The sequence below is a fragment of the Brassica rapa genome, chromosome A06 (genome assembly GCF_000309985.2).
Source record: "Brassica rapa cultivar Chiifu-401-42 chromosome A06, CAAS_Brap_v3.01, whole genome shotgun sequence".
Lineage (NCBI taxonomy): Eukaryota > Viridiplantae > Streptophyta > Magnoliopsida > Brassicales > Brassicaceae > Brassica > Brassica rapa.
Window position 1 is genome coordinate 15,697,377 of NC_024800.2, and position 16,451 is coordinate 15,713,827.

Sequence of the window (16,451 nt, forward strand, 5' to 3'; positions counted from 1 at the left end):
ACAGAACATGCCGACTGATATAGACTCTAGCAGACGGTGGATGTAAGCATCTGTATCCCTTATGCTTCTCACTGTAACCAAGAAAGACACAGTGTAGACTTTTCGGATCAAACTTATTCTTGCCATAAGGCCTGAGGAACGGATAGCAGCTTGTTCCAAACACACGCAGAGAGGAATAAACCGGAGGTTTGCCAACAAGCATTTCATAGGGGCTTTTCTTTTCAGGTAACACTGAAGATGGCATCAAATTGCCGAGATATGTAGCAGTGAGAAAAGCTTCGACCCATAGCTGGTGAGGAACCTTACTTTGAAACATAAGTGATAGTCCCAGCTCAGTAACATAACGGTGCTTCCTCTCAGCGAGACCGTTTTGTTGTGGGGTATGGGGACAAGAAAGATGTTGTTTGATCCCGCAAGACGCAAAATGATTGAGCAGTTGTTTGCTAATAAACTCTCCACCACCATCACTTTGAAACACTTGTATTTTGCTGTCTAGTTGTCTTTCTACTAGGTTCTGGAAGCTCAAGAATGCAGTAAAGAAGTCTGATTTCATTCTCAAAGGGTACATCCAAGTATATCTTGAGAAATGATCTACAAAATCTGCATAAAACCGAAACCCTTGTGTAGACACAACTGGAGAAGGCCCCCAGAGGTCACAATGCACTCTCTCTAAGGGACGGGAAGCTACAAACTCAGAACTAGAAAACGGTAAACGACTAGACTTGCCCAGTTGACACGCCTCACAGAGCTGACGACTGAGATTATTGATGATGATGGCTTTATTTGATGCAAGACGCTGGAGAACTTCATGGTAAGGGTGCCTAGCCTCATGTGCCACACATTACCGCTTGCAGCCTGCTGTCTGTGAGAATAGAAGGCCGTGAACTTCAGGTTCTCCAAGACGTACAGATCTTTCTGTCTAAATCCTTTGGTTAGTATCTGCCTTGTCTGTTTGTCCTTCACAATAACACTATCAGCATCGAACTCAATTGAACAGGGATAATCAGCCGTAAGTTTTGAGACAAACAGAAGTGATTTAGTCATTGCAGGACAGATAAGAACATCTTTAAGGGGAAGATTACCTTGAAGACTAGGCAACATCGCAGTACCAACGTGTGTTATAGGCACACACTCACCGTTACCAACCAACACAGTGTCATCTCCAGTATATGCCTGTGAGGACTGAAGCTGAGAGACGTTATTGGTGATGTGAGCAGTTGCTCCAGAGTCAGCGTACCATTCCTGACCAGAGTCGTAGCGGGTATCTTGGGCACGCATAGCAGCCAAAGCGGTGTGGTACTCCTCTGCTTGGTAAGAGTGATCGAAGCGTTTGTAACACTTGTAGGCTGGATGGCCAAACTTGTTACAGATCTGACAGGTTGGACGGTTATCAAGCGCAGAAGAGGAACCCCGTCCAGAAGACTGACTGATCTGTTGATGAAAGCCACGACCTTGGGTGGAGTAGTTCCCTCTGCCACGAGAACCACCATGACCTCTACCGCGAGAAGAGTATCCCCCTCTGTTAGTGTAGAAAGCTTGGTTGATAGAGACGTCTGTTGGAGCTTCGTAGGTAGCTAACTTGTCGTGAAAGCTGATAAGCTTAAAGACAACATCATCGTAGTTAGGACCCGGGAAAGCATCCATTGAGCTCTCAATGACAGTAGAGATAGACTCGTACTCTCTCCCAAGTCCACGCAGAACGCCATAGATCTTCTCTTGCTCAGACAACGGCACACCTAACGAGTCCAGCTGGTCGCAAAGCGACTTGATTTCAGCGAGATAAACCGAGAGAGTCCGAGAACCCTTCTTTGTTGTCTGGATTCAACTCTGGAGGTCGAGCTTTCTTGTTGGAGAAACGCGGTTGTATTTCTGTGCGAGGTAGTACCACAGCTCTTGAGAAGAACGGAGACCGTAAACACTACTGATGACGGTTTCAGACAAGGATCCGACCAACCAAGCCATGATACGTTGATCAGTACGGACCCATTGAGCGTACTCAGGATTTGCGGTCTCTGTAGTTTGTTCGCCATTCAAGGTGGTGAGAATCGGAGGTGGGCGAGGAGTGCTACCGTTCACATGACCGAGAAGAGACTGACTGTTGAGAAATTGCTCGAACTGAAATTTCCAGGAAAGATAGTTTGAGTCATTGAGTTTCAGAGTGACACACTGAGTGATTGTCAAAGGAGAGGTATAAGGATCACCATCCATGGCTCTGATACCATGAAAGCTTGGTGAGAAATGGGGTTTCTTTGTGAAGAAGATAACTTTCTTATTAGGGTTTTCAACTTAGGTTCATCGATTACAATGGAGTACATTATATAGGGAAAGCATGTACTCATGTAGAGACAAAGGAGAGCACAGCTCAGAATGTGACAGCACACAATCCTAAGGTTTCAAAACGGTTTGATAGCTGTATTTCCTTAGCTGTATGTCCTGTACGAAGACTACCTTTAGGCGTCACATGATCTGTGCTTTTGTTACCGTTGAAGAGTGATGAAGATGACTGGGCCTTTGTCTCCAAAGCTTGTGTTGTGGGCTTTGGGTTTACATTACCCTGGCCCTCTTCAACGGGGAGATGCCAGCCGTATTCCAAGAAAAAGATGTCGATTCAGTGACACATTCCACAATGAACTCTTTATGAGGATCGTTAAGTTCGGCCTTATAAATCCAAGATCTTATAAACTCGCAATATGGCTCACATGTTTTCAGGAAAAAAAACTTAAGCATAGCACTATGAGCAGGATCAGCAACCTACAACAGAAATTGTCGGGAAAAGTCATCAGAAAGAAATCAAAATTTACAAGTTCTTTGTGTAGTAAGGATAGTTTGTAAGCATAAGTTGGACCTGTAATCACCAAATAAATTGGTCTACATCACAAGGTGCAAATAATTATTTAAATGCCATGCATTAATATTCTTCCAAGTTTCTTTAAAGCATTTAAATCCAGGACTTACTAGAAGTGCACATTTTCATGAAAAAAATATAATTAGACGAACACTAAAAAGTAATATAACTTAGCCTAACCTTAAGTTGTGAATATAAGTAAGTAAGCAGGTCACTTCCTTTGTAGAATCCATGAAACCGTGTGGTTGCTTCAGTAACCAGGCATTCCCAAGGGGAGCCACAATAAGATAGGGATACATCATACAAGTCACATATGTTGGCAAGAGCTTCAATCTGTGTTCGTAACTCTCTAGTATGTAGAAAAACTTCCAAGAATTTTATATTTGGGTGAACTACGTTGGTAAGGCAGCCTAGCGAAGAGGGACCACGGTCAGAGCCGTCCACCATGTTAGATGAACGCCTCAGTTGTACAGATGCACATAATGTATCCAAACCAGATATATAGCCTTCTAGGACCTTTCTCACAGCAATAGCAAAAGCCTGATTAACAAGAGTATAGCAGCTCCCCTGTCCGTCAACTTCCAACTTCAAGCTCGTGAAATGTCCTACAAAACTATGGAGAAGAAATACCAAAGAACCAAAGCAGCCTATGTCTCTAAGAATCTGTCCCAATGCGTGAGTGCTTGACAACCAATGCCACAAGCTTGGTATGTGGTGGGTGGTCCTATCAGCGGGCTCAGAGCATAATAGAGAAGAGAGTTTCTCTATGCTAATAAGAGAAGACTCAACACCTTGCAGAGCATTCGACGCCAACCTAACCAAGCTTGATTCCTATTACAAGCAACAAAACGTGGCGGAAAGGAGAAGCAGTCTCAATTACTAGCCGCATAATATATCTAGACAGAAAAAAGAGAGGACCATATACATCTCTCATCAAAGCATTAGAGATATTCCATTGTTCTGAATAACATGTAATTACTAAGAATAGTAATCTGTGAACAACAAGGTTTCTTCAAATCGTAAGCTTCCCTAATATAATGATTTCACCCTAACTCAGTACTGTACCACATCTTCTTAACTAAACTCAAATCAATAAAACTGATTCTTTTTCCCCCAAATCCCCAATTAGGTTTCTGATCCTATCCTAGCCACTCAAGAGCTAAAAGCAAGTTCCTGTATCCACACATACAAACATGAAAAGCATAAATCGTAAACTTACAGAGACAAAGGAAGAGGACGGAGGAGAAGGATCAGATGTTTCAGTCTTTAGGAAGTTCTATTTTTGATAGTAATGAACATTTTAAAATTGCATGAGAAGGAAATGTTGGGAGCCAAAAAGAGTAGCTCCGGCTACAACACGTAGACAAGAGCGGAGATTAATTTCTTCATCTAAAAATGAATTAGCATGAACTGAGGCATTATCAAGCCCAAGAAATCGAATCCATTTGATCAGGGATCGATCTGCGACGAAACCGTGAGCAAACCAAGTATCGAGAAGAAGTAAAACAATGGTGTAACATGAAAGAGACTGGATTGGCAAACAAGACAAATATATAAGTTAGTATATATGTAAATATGACAAAAGTTACTCACCTGATGGTAAAATGTTCGTTTAATTCACTTGTCTGGCATGGGTTCGGCCCTCCAAGTGACAGAATTTTATTATTTTAGCTAAACCGACATCGTTTTAACTCTCTCTCGACATGTCTTCTCTGTCTAGACATTGACTCGCTCAAAAATAACGGTTGACTAACTAAACGTTAGTCAGAGTAGTTTTTTTATGAAATTCAAACTATCGTTCAGTTCGTGTATGAAGTTCAAATTATTGTTCAGTTTGGGTATAAAGTAGTATCCTTTGTTCATTTTCCTTTTTTCTCCACGTGATAAATGTATTTCTCTCTCTCTCTCTCTCTCTCTCTCTCTAACTATCTTCACTAATTTTACTATCCATTCTCCAGTTTACCAGTGTAATTCTTTGAATTTCTCCGACCTGCTCCTTGTTATTCAAATTCTCTTAGATACAAGATGTCGGCGAACCATATATGCTCGAGAAAGGGAAACTAAAAGATTACAGAGCCAAGTTCAGAGCCAGAGAGATCTGGAGCTTCCAATCCAACTGATAGTTTAATCAGGTTTCATAGGAGAGATATACTAGGCACAACCATGAATGATTAAGCTAAGCTGTCGGTGATGATATTTAAGTAAGAGACTTTCCGAGATGAAGGGAAGGGTCAATATACTAGTAATGAAGAAGAGAAGGACTAAGAAGTCGATCATCAAAAAGAAGAGGTCATCTGGCGGCATGGTGGACCTATGTCCCCTTTGGTATCAGATCTTATTCCTCTCAGGCATAGTATCGACAATTATTTTATTATTCAAGCATGATATCCCTAAAAAAAATTTGGAATGTTAGTCGTTGAAGGCCAGTGCTGGAAAAATCATTTTTGGTCAACATTGAAAAGTGTGAATGAATTCGTCACTCGCTTGTACGTCAATGCCGGCTTCACCTTGCTGATTCAAGGCACGATCAAAGACCATGGGCTCCTCTAGTGTGCTACACTTGTGTGTACGAGTCGTGGTTTGGGAAAGATGCCAAGATGTGGTTTCCTATCCCGCACATCATAACGTCATACTGCAACAAATGAGAAATCTCCCTTTCTTAGCTGAATGTCGAGTAAATTCGGATTGTGGTTGCCCTAATGGTTTCCTATCCCGCACATCTCAATATTTGTCAGGTTCTTCGAGGAGTTGGCAATGGTTAGCATAAAGAGCAACACGGGGTTTGCTCATGTCAAGATGTAGCCTTCTCACAATATTATGACTGGTTATCCTTCCAAAAACCAAAACTTTGCACAACATTTTCTATATGAAGATCAACGAGGCAGCTTTAGCCTATGTTTGGGCCACTAACATTCCATGCTCAAGATATCGCGTTAAACGGAAAAGGGCCCCAAAATCTGGAATGTGAACCAAGAGAAAACTCCCTAATTATGCTGGCTATTTGGCGAAACTTTGGTGGAATTTTCCAGAATCCAATGCATATTTTGGACGACATAGCGCTGGATCAACACGAACCGTCCTCTAAGCCAATTCCTGCCACAAACCCTTCCAAGAAGGCAAGGAAGAAAAATTCGACTAAGAAAAAGAAAAAATATTTTGGCAAAATTCAAGAAGTCGATGGAAATGCTGAAAACAAGGCTTCCCAAGTTGAAGGAGTTATCAGAGACTAGGTGTGCCGACTTCTACACCGAGTTTTGAGGTTTAGGGTGGTGAAAAACATTCAACTCTCCCCATAACTTCAAAGAAAGGAGCCAATATGGTAATTCATGATAAGAATGAAGAACAAGCTCGAAAGAAAGCCAAGACTATCCCATTAGTTCAGTGGAGGTCTCATACTTCAGCACAACTTCTTTTGTGAACAACAGTGAATCATGCGTGGACTTGTTCGACCAGTTGAAGGGTGGTGTGAAGGAGTTTCCCGCCGTGACTGACTTGAAAGATCCGGACATATATTGTGATGTAGCTCGTATCGGGATCCATATAAGTAATATTTTTCTAGCCATTTTCTTTCTTGCTTATATATGGTAAATACATATCACTTTTGTGCCTTTGAGTACATTGTTCATATCAATTATATGGTTGTCGACTATGAGGCTACCTTGGCGAAAAAGGAAGAAGACTTGGAGTGCGCAAAGGAGATTGCTTGAAGGGTACCAAAGGCCTACCATACACGTCTACAGGACTCGTCGACAGACCGCCGAGGGTGGAATCTCGGAAACCTTCCTCCAAAAGTCGTTTAAGATTTGACAACTTTCTATTTTGGGTAAATACCGTGTGACTGGTGTTATACTATGAGTAGAACTGGATAGATATAAAACTGTCTTGAACCTCATGCCTGGGAGAAAATTTCAGCTTATTAAAACATAACTAATACATTAATTGTAAGGCATTTTGGACATCAATTATTCTATTACAATATACTCTCTATGTTTCACATGTCTGCCAAATTGAGTCTTAGAGGTTCTTCGCTCGATTTCGATAGAGAAGAAACCTTTGGTTATTATCAATACAAACCACTGTACATAGTCAATTCCAAATAAAATACAAAACAAATCTTTTTTATATTTTAGATATCTCTGAGCTGTACTTTTCGACATAAAACATCACACAATTAAGAAAATCCATGTCGTTATATATCAATTAGTCAATAGTAATATCTCTTTCAAAATTGGTATTGGCCGGTGAGTCGGCTCAATGAAAATGTATAAATATGTTTTGTTTATGTATATATAATTATTTTCTTCTCTCCATATATATTTCGATGAAAACTTGCACATGTGAGACCATGTGAAAACCATGAGACTTCGGTAAAGACAAACTATTGCATTCTCCATTTATTATGTAGCAGTGCCTTAAGACAACTCCTTTCAACTCTGTCCCGTGTTGTAAATACATTCATAGACGCAATTCTTCCTCTGCCCATTCAATCCATAACTATGTATAACTACGTTGCGGCTACCAAGGAAAAATGAGCCACCTAACAAAAAATGCGTTAAATAGGCTATTGGCATGCCAATGAGATATGGTCTTAAAATGCCCCGACCATGTTATAATAAACACACACACTCACATTAAATGTTACCATTTACCAATATTTGAAATCGACCGGAGTTGGATAATTTTTATATTTTTGATATTGGAACTTTGGATAAGAAAAAAAATAAGTCAAAGACAAAACTAATAGATAATAAAAATACTGTGCCACTCTCTCTCTTTTCCATCATTAGAGTATCGTGTATAAATAAAACCCCACATGAGCGCCAGCAGAGGACGACACACATCAACAATATATCATCACAATCAATACTCTCTTTATTTAGATGAAGAAGAAGAACTCGGGCGCCAGATTTTGCGTCCCTCGTGTAAAAACTAACTTATCAAGAACCACAGCGGGTGACCGGAACATCAGTGTCACCCCCATGACTCTCCTAGACCGTTTTCGTGAAGCCGTTCTCCGCATCATCATGATCTCTGCCCCCTCCATTCCTACTCCTCACCGTAGTAAGCCGACTAGAGTAAACTCCCAAAAGTACTATAACTCAACCGACACATATCACAATGAAGCCGTGGCCGACTGTATCGAGTTTATCAGGACCAGCAAGGGTAACGATGTTGAAAACGGCCGCTAAAGCCGTCACTCATTTAGCTATTTTCTATTTATTGAATGTTTCCTTTTGCTTTATAGTTTGGGTTCTTGGTCGATGTATAAATCATTTTGTAGGTTGATGGAATAAAAAAGGTATGGTGTGTCCAATGTCCTGCTTAGAGCATCTCCAAAAAGACTCTCTATTATAGAGTTTTGCAAACTCTATATTTGAAGTTTCAAGATGTTCTTCTCCAAAAGGAAAACTTCAAATTTAACTTCAAAACTATTTGTAATTTACATTATGCTCCTTATATTTGTCATAATTAATATAAATCCATAAAACTTTTGTAGATAACTAGCACATATATAAAAATATTATAGCAATATTAATTAATAAAATCTTACATTAAAATATAAAATTATAAATAGAAATACATAATTAAATATTAAACTACAAGAAAAATACCACATTATTACATAAAATTATTTTATTAGTGCTCCATTTTCGGTTATACAAAATTTCTTTGGACAATATTTTAGAAGTTCCGGAGAAAATTTACTAGACTATTAGTGTTGATGTAATATTTAAATTTGTATAACAATTATGTCTTCATGTATATATCTTCTTAAAAAAATTATTAAGTTTCTTTTGTAATATTCTTTTTTGTCTAAATCTAGTTTTAAAATATTATAAATCTTTATTTTGATTTTTAAAAAACTTTTACATGTAAAATTTTAATTTATAAAAATAAATTTGAAATATTTAAAATATACAAAAGTTTTAAAGATTAAAACCATGAATGAAAAATACTTAAAAATCATAAATGTGATATGTATAATTAATTATAAGGACCAAGATGCAAATAAAAAGATGAAACTTCAAATTTAGAGTTTTGAGTAGTGAAACTTCACTTCTTAAAACTCTAAATTTGAAGTTTTGAAGTTCTTTTTTGGAGAGCCAAAAACTCTATATTTGAAGTTATAGAGTTTTTTTTGGAGATGCTCTTAGGATTTTACAATTTGTAATAAGCAACACTTCATAATTTTCACAGAAAAAATCATTTTAATCAACTACATGCTAGTATATCGTGTAAAGTAAAATTGTTGAGTGTTGACGGTTGTGAAAAGAAACATAAGTTAATGTTTGCTACCGGTCAGAACTTACGGACGGACATTAACTACACCTTAACTTCAAATTCATATATATACTTAAAAAAGTATATATACATATACTTCAAATTTACACACATATATAAACTTATATATATATATATTAAAATATTTATAATTTAGCCAGTGATTATGTAGCTTATGGTTCAAAGTAGTAATAACTAAAAAGAAAAACTGACTATCCGTAAATATGATTTTTGAAGTGATTTTCTAAACCTTTCTTAAATGCAATGGTCACATTGATTTGGAAAAAAATGATTATGGTATTCTTAAATTAAATAATATTGGTATTGATTGGAATCTTATAACATAAAGAAGAGCTCCACTCTCTTTTCCTCCTGCCACGTCAGTAAATGAGGTGAGGGGACGCTGACACGTGTTGTCTATTTTGTTTGTGCAGGCTTCTGTTTTGTTGGGCCATGTCTTTCTACGTCGAGTCCATTGCATGCTTTAACCAATTCAACGTGATGAAACGCCGCGTTTTTCATTTGGGTTAACGAGACATCATACTCGCATCTCCAAAGCTAATGGGGACTTCGGTTGAGCAGCCGATTTTCGTCTCCTTCTTCGCGATGTCAGTAACCGATTTATCATCTTTAAGCACTCAATTAATTGATCACCCACGATCAAGATTTAATACGAGATTTTTCTTATGCAAGGCGGTGGAGTTCGACAATAAAAAGGTATGATTTCCTATCTTCAGAAACATCATCTCATTCATGGTGTATCTACATACTTCCACGGCGTCTCACATACTCCCAATCTCCACTTCCCAAACCACTCCCTCCGCCGCTCCTTCTTCCGTCGAATCTCAACCACCCATCGCAATCCCTTAATTCCCGTCTTCATCAACCGAGTCTCAGAAACTGTCACGATCGGATCTTTGTGCTTTTCCTCACCGATGTTTGATCTGTTTTTGTCTCGGCTGTGATGGTCGGAGTCGTGTTGATCTGTGCTCACCTAGCGTTTAGGGCTCCGAAAGATCTTTTCTTGGATGAGGAAGAGCAAGATCTTTCCTTTCGTTTATTTTTAAGTTTAAGATTCAGGAAATATCATTTCTGTTAAATTTTATTTGATTCCTCGATTGGTGATTTAAGCTGTGGATTGAATCTAGGGTTAGCGTTCCTTTAAAATTTTGGATTCTTTAGATAGTTTTTCATTATACTCCAATTAAATCCTCCTTAGACCTCTCATTGTTCTTATTCATTACCAAAACTGAGTTTCCCTCTCTTTTGCTACTTAGGTAATAACTTTGATGGCTACACGCTTATATCTGTTTGTTAAGTGTTAGTGTGAGTCGTCTGTTGATTGATTGTTAATTAATAAAAGCAATTGAACTTGATAACCTTCACGCCAAACAACTAAAATGGTTCTGTTTTTTTTTCTTACAGGTTAAAAATTAATTTTTAAACAAATTTTTGACGTTTGCAAGAGCTCAACCTGAAGCATGCAAGACGGATATGTTATTGCAGTAAGCTCGCCAAACTTGATGATATTTTTACTGGAATAGTCAGGTGTTGTCATAGATAATAATAGTTTGCATCTTGCTGAGGGGTTAACATGGTAAACACAAGCATCTTACTTAACTGTTTTTTGTCTTGCGGTGTGTGCCTGTTAGCAGGAGAGGATATGACTGTTCACTACAGGTTTGAATGTCAGGATAATCTTGACAAGGGTTTTGAGACCAACACACCTTTCTCTTGGATCACATCCAGTTTCAAGGAGGATGCTTAGTCTGGTGCTACAACTCAGTCTACTCTTTCTCATGAATCTGCTGAGTCGGATTCCCTTTGAAGACAAGTATCTTATCCACTCATGGGCCCTAGGTTGTGTAATTTTTAATAGGTGATCTGTACATCATCATACCGTGTCGTTTAATTAAAACATAACAAAGTTTACTGCCTCTTTGTTTGCGTTTGTTTTTGGCTTTCACCTTATATGCATGAGCTCTTCACATATTCATGATATTTGTTTAGTTATGTACAGATCTTTACTCTTTTGGTGTTATTGAGTCCTTCAAATATTTACCACAAACCTCTTTATTCAAACCTGAAATGAACTAAAAGGTCACCTACTCAGTCACTCATGGAAGCTTTCTATAAGGTATCAAACCATTTAATTAGAAAGAAAAGAGCAACAACTCTAATTGCTCTGGAGTAGTGTCCGATATAAACACAGATTCCATTCTACAAAGAAGCTATAAAAAATTCTCTAAAAAAAGAAGCTAAAAAATAAGAAAGAACCCTATTAAATATAAAACTGAGGAATGCTTTGGGGAATTCAAGTAACAAAATACATAGGCAAAAAATTTCAAAAGGATGAAAGCTTTGAGAGCTATTGCCTTCACTAAATCATTATGAACCATTTTTCTATCTATGAAGATCATGTCTTGAGATGGGCGCACATTCGACATTTAACTTTTAAATTGTTTGGCCTTCAGTAGATATATTGAAAAATTGTACGTACATCAATTACAATATTAATACATCAATTACAATATTAATGGTTAACTGTCTATATACTTAGGCTGTAAATAAGCTAAGCTTAACCATTTTAATAGAAAACCAAACATTTATATTCTACAGCCAAACAAAATACTGATCGAATTAAATCAATTTTTTTTTTAATATGCTTTAATCAATCCAAATTCGTTTAGAAACAAAAAAATATATATCCAAAACACATAATAGTTAATAAATAATATACATTAAATCCATGTTGTAAAATGTATATATGATATCTTATAAATTTTATAAGCCTTTATCACCACTAATATATATATATATATATAGAAATTTTTGGTGAAACTTCAAAAAAAAGAAAATTAATGTAAAAATATCAATAAAATATTTTAAGACTATAGAATTTTTCAGCTTAACTCGGTACAAATTAACCTAAACCATTCTAAAAATAAACATTATTTTGTAAAATATGTTAATATACTATATTTCCATTAAAAATATAACAAAAATGAATTCTGAAAATAATATAATATAATCTCATGCAAATGTAAAAAAAGAAAACTTATTTCCATTAAAAATATAACAAAAATGAATACTGGAAATAAAAAGTATAATACCGTAAAATATAGTTGATAAAATAAAATATAGTTGATAACAAATAAAAATCTAAATGCAAAAAAATTATAAATAAAGGTCAAATGTTAACAAAATAGATATAATATTTAAACAAAATTAACAAATCTACAATATGATCTTAGAAAAAACAATATGTACTATATTATAAAACTAAAATACATTTTATATAAAATAATTTTATATAAACACACCCTACCGAATATTTAGTCTTGAAACTATTTACTTTGTAAATATACAAAGTCATATAAATCTTTGGCGACAACTGAGGACTTTATTGCTGTCCACTTGCAAACTTCTTGCACATATCTTGAATTGTTGTATGCAGTCGGTGAAAATACTGTCAGATATGTGATAAGTGAGAGCTCCTCCGTTCTCTTTTGCTCTTTGATTTTTATAATCTTTTTTGTTGTTGTATCGTACATGAGAATATTACTGATTAAAAAAATGTTATCCTCCCTTTCAGTTGTTATGAGGCTAAACAGAGGCGTGAAGACATGAAGACATCCTGTTAATTTCAATGATACACGTACATTATAAACCGATGTCCAAATATATATAATTTTTTTTTGTAATGCTCAGGTTTAATTATTAGAATATGATATTTTTACTAATTAGAGCTACATTTTTCAAATATATTGTTTTAAATATAAACAAAAGTAGGTTAAATTTATATTTTCACGTACACATTATTATAAATTAGAGTTATAAACCCGCGCCTCAGTATAATTATATTTTTAAATATAATCCATTTGAGATTCAAAGTAATCCTTTGCTTTATGATCCATTAAATATAATCCTTGGGTTTATGATTCTTTAAAAATTCAAAGTAACAAAATAAATTCGCTTTTCAGTTTTGAAAAGATAATTATGAGTTAAAAATGAGATATTACTATCCAATATTCATATATGTATCTCTTTCCACAATGTAAAACATAATATCTAACTATTACAAAACATTTATATATAAAAAGATTAATATATTTTTTTTGTCAGAAGGTTAATATATTTTTATGAGATTATTAAATATCATCATATTTATTATACTTATGTTTTTAATGCCATGTAAAAAGGGTATTTTATTTATTAATTCCATAAAAAATATTAACAGTTAGCCATTAAACTAAATTACTTAAACAAAACAATTAACCAACCACAAAATGAAAGCTCACCGAGTTGTTATAATCAGTGGCAGATCTAGAATATTTTTATAGTGGGGACATATATTATTTAAATATAAAATAAAAATACTTATTACAATTATTTGTTTATATAAAACATATTCTGTTCAAATTTTTTAAATAATAACTATTATTACATAAACAAAATTTTGAGAATATATATATATAAGTTTAAAATTTATTTCTATTATAATATATTTTTTAATTTTAAATATCATTAAAGTAAATAAACATTCTGAGAAATATTTACATAATAGATAATTAAATAAAAATGATTAAAATAAAACTTGGTAAAAAGAATATGCGAGAAAAAAATGAAGAATATGCGAGCAATATATCATAGGACATAGATTCAAAATATGTTGAAATCATTAAAATAATGACATTTATGGGAGAGGTAAATTAGGAAATAGTTTATGATTTATGTTGGAAAGGAAAAAAAGTTTAAAACAAAACAAGATCGAATTAAAAACGTGACTAAACCATAAATGAACGGGGCTAAGACTTTTAGTTAATGGGGGGGGGGGGGAGTAGCAAATAACGTCAGCTTTAAAAATTTTATTCTGGTAAACAAAAAAAACTACACCAGTATTATATATAATATTCAACCTTTTCAGATTAGACGTCGTTCTAATTTTTTCACATTAATTAAGAAAAATGTTAAATGTTCCGTTTACTCCTATTTAGTTATTTAAAATTTATTGATTATTTTCTATTATTTTTTTTTGATGAAAAGCTATTATATTACTCAAACTTGAGGTGGTCTGGATAACTAAACCGGAATAGAACAACCAACAAAATGAAACTCTCTATAGAACGATTTTACCGTCAAAGATAAAAAATCAAAAGTCCGTTTATGTAAGAATTAAACAAATTAACACATATATTAATTCGAAAGCATACAACCTCACTCACACCACATCTAACTTTTCGTGCGGTTGATCTCCGGTAATCATTTCCTCGCACAGATCATTTAGTAAAGCAAACAACGCTAACACATATTAGTTCCAAAGCAAATCTAACACACTACCAATAAGAGCTAAACCATATTTTCTCCATGCCCAAACATCTTAACAACCATAAACATGATTATACATATTTTTTTTTCAATTCCTAACATAAAACACATGCAAAGAAAACATACAATAATATAGACATATACATCATATTGGTATTGATTGGAATCTTATTACATAAAGAAGAAAGCAACTCTATTTTCCTCTTGCCAGCGCAACAAATAGGTTGAGGAGGTACCGACACGTGTCAAATTATTAAAAGGCAGCGTTTGATTTATTCCGAGTTTGGGCCGTCTCATTTTGAAGCCCATGTCGTGATGTAATCAACATCTTCGTGTTGAAACGAGGCGTTTACTATTAGGGTTATCGTGAGTGTAGCTTCGCTTCTCCAGAGGTAAGGGCGACTTCCGTTGCTAGCGCAGCCGATCTTTCGTTTCTTTCGTCGCACGATGCCAGTAACCGATTAATCGTCTTTAAAACCCCATAAATCGATCACCCACGATGTAGATTTAATGCTAGATTTTGTTTTCCAAGGCGGTGGAGTCGACTACAAAAAGGTGTGGTTTCCTCTTTTCAGAAATTAGATCTCATTCGTTCTAGACTCATCAGAGAAAGAAAAAAACTATGGCTAACGTTTTAGTACTCCCCTCTGATCTGCAGACCGGTGTTATTATCGTTCTCCTCCTCCGCCATTGTTAATCTCATTTTCCTTCCTCCGCCATTGGCCATTTCCCCAGGTAATTTACATGAAACTCATCTTAAGCTTCAATTTTATTATTCCCTTCCAACACATTTAATCTTTATGTATGATCATGTTCTCAATTGTATATACACATTTGAATCGAAAAATATCAAACACGTTCGAATGAGGATGAATCTCTGATCTCTGTTTGATTTTTTTTTGGATATATGATCTTGTAGGAGCATCTCCGCAACCTGTTCGTTATAATTCCTCAAAGAGCTTAGAAAAGCCTTTTTTGGTGTTGTTGAGAGGACATGAGAATGGAGTTCCCTAGCAGATCCAATCAGTGGTTATGTAACGACACGACGACATGTGGAGAAACGTGGAGATCCAATCATCAGTTCTCAGACAGGAGAAGAGTTTTCAAATGAGTTTTTAAGGCTGCAGCAACAACATCAGATGTTTTCATGTCGGAGATCTTGAAGCTTCTTTGTAGTTTCGGTGGAAGGATCTTACAGACACCTGGTGATGGGAAGCTTAGATACATTGGAGGGGAGACTCATATCATCTCCATACGGAAACATGTTGGATTAAACGAACTGAAGCACAAGACTAATGCTCTGTGCAACCATCTGTGTATACGATCAAGTATCAGTTACCGACAGAAGATATTGATGTGCTTATATCTGTTTGATCGGATGAGGATCTTCTTCATATGATTGAAGAGTATCAAAAAGAAGAAAAAGGAAAAGAATTGATAAATTATGTTATTCGATTCACACAGTTTTTTATTTCTTTTGCAAGAATCTGGTTTTGGTTTTCTTCAGTTTCAACATTTGATTTTAATCATTTACTAGATTTTGACCCGCGCTTTGAAAGCGCGGGATAACATTTCGGTTAAATTTTTTGACTTAATAGTTACTAATTTTTGCTCTGAATTTTAGTTTTTGAGTTTTGACATATTTAACTGAAAGTAATTTATTTTAACTTCTCATAGTGATAGGCATTCGGGTTTAAGGTACGTGTCAGTTAGGGTTATTCAATTTTCAAGTTATTGGGGTTTTAGGACCCGTTTAGGAGAACCATGCATTTTCGAATCAGATCGATTCGGGTGATGTGCAGTTTGAGTCGGGTTTTTATTTTCTTATAAAACCGAAGTGAACCAAATTAAAAAAGTTTGGATTTAAAGCCAAAATTTATAAAAACACGTCCAAAACCTGAGTTAAACCTGGAAAACTGAAAAATCAAGTAATTCACGTAATTGGGGGGGGGGGTTAGATATTTTTATTGATAAATTATATTATATACGGATAGAA

General features: G+C 35.4%; 1 long non-coding RNA gene across 2 annotated transcripts; it reads left to right on the forward strand.

Moving 5' to 3' along the window:
* The first annotated feature begins 8,804 nt into the window (after positions 1 to 8,804).
* On the forward strand, positions 8,805 to 15,968 carry LOC103873629. Of its 2 annotated transcripts, none has more exons than XR_004448250.1 (5): positions 8,805 to 9,844; positions 10,553 to 10,632; positions 10,780 to 15,010; positions 15,114 to 15,190; positions 15,375 to 15,968. It is a non-coding gene; the product is annotated as an uncharacterized LOC103873629 (long non-coding RNA). The 2 variants fall into 2 exon arrangements; XR_634016.3 differs by having other exon boundaries at positions 8,808 to 9,844; positions 10,783 to 15,010.
* The last annotated feature ends 483 nt before the right edge of the window (positions 15,969 to 16,451 follow it).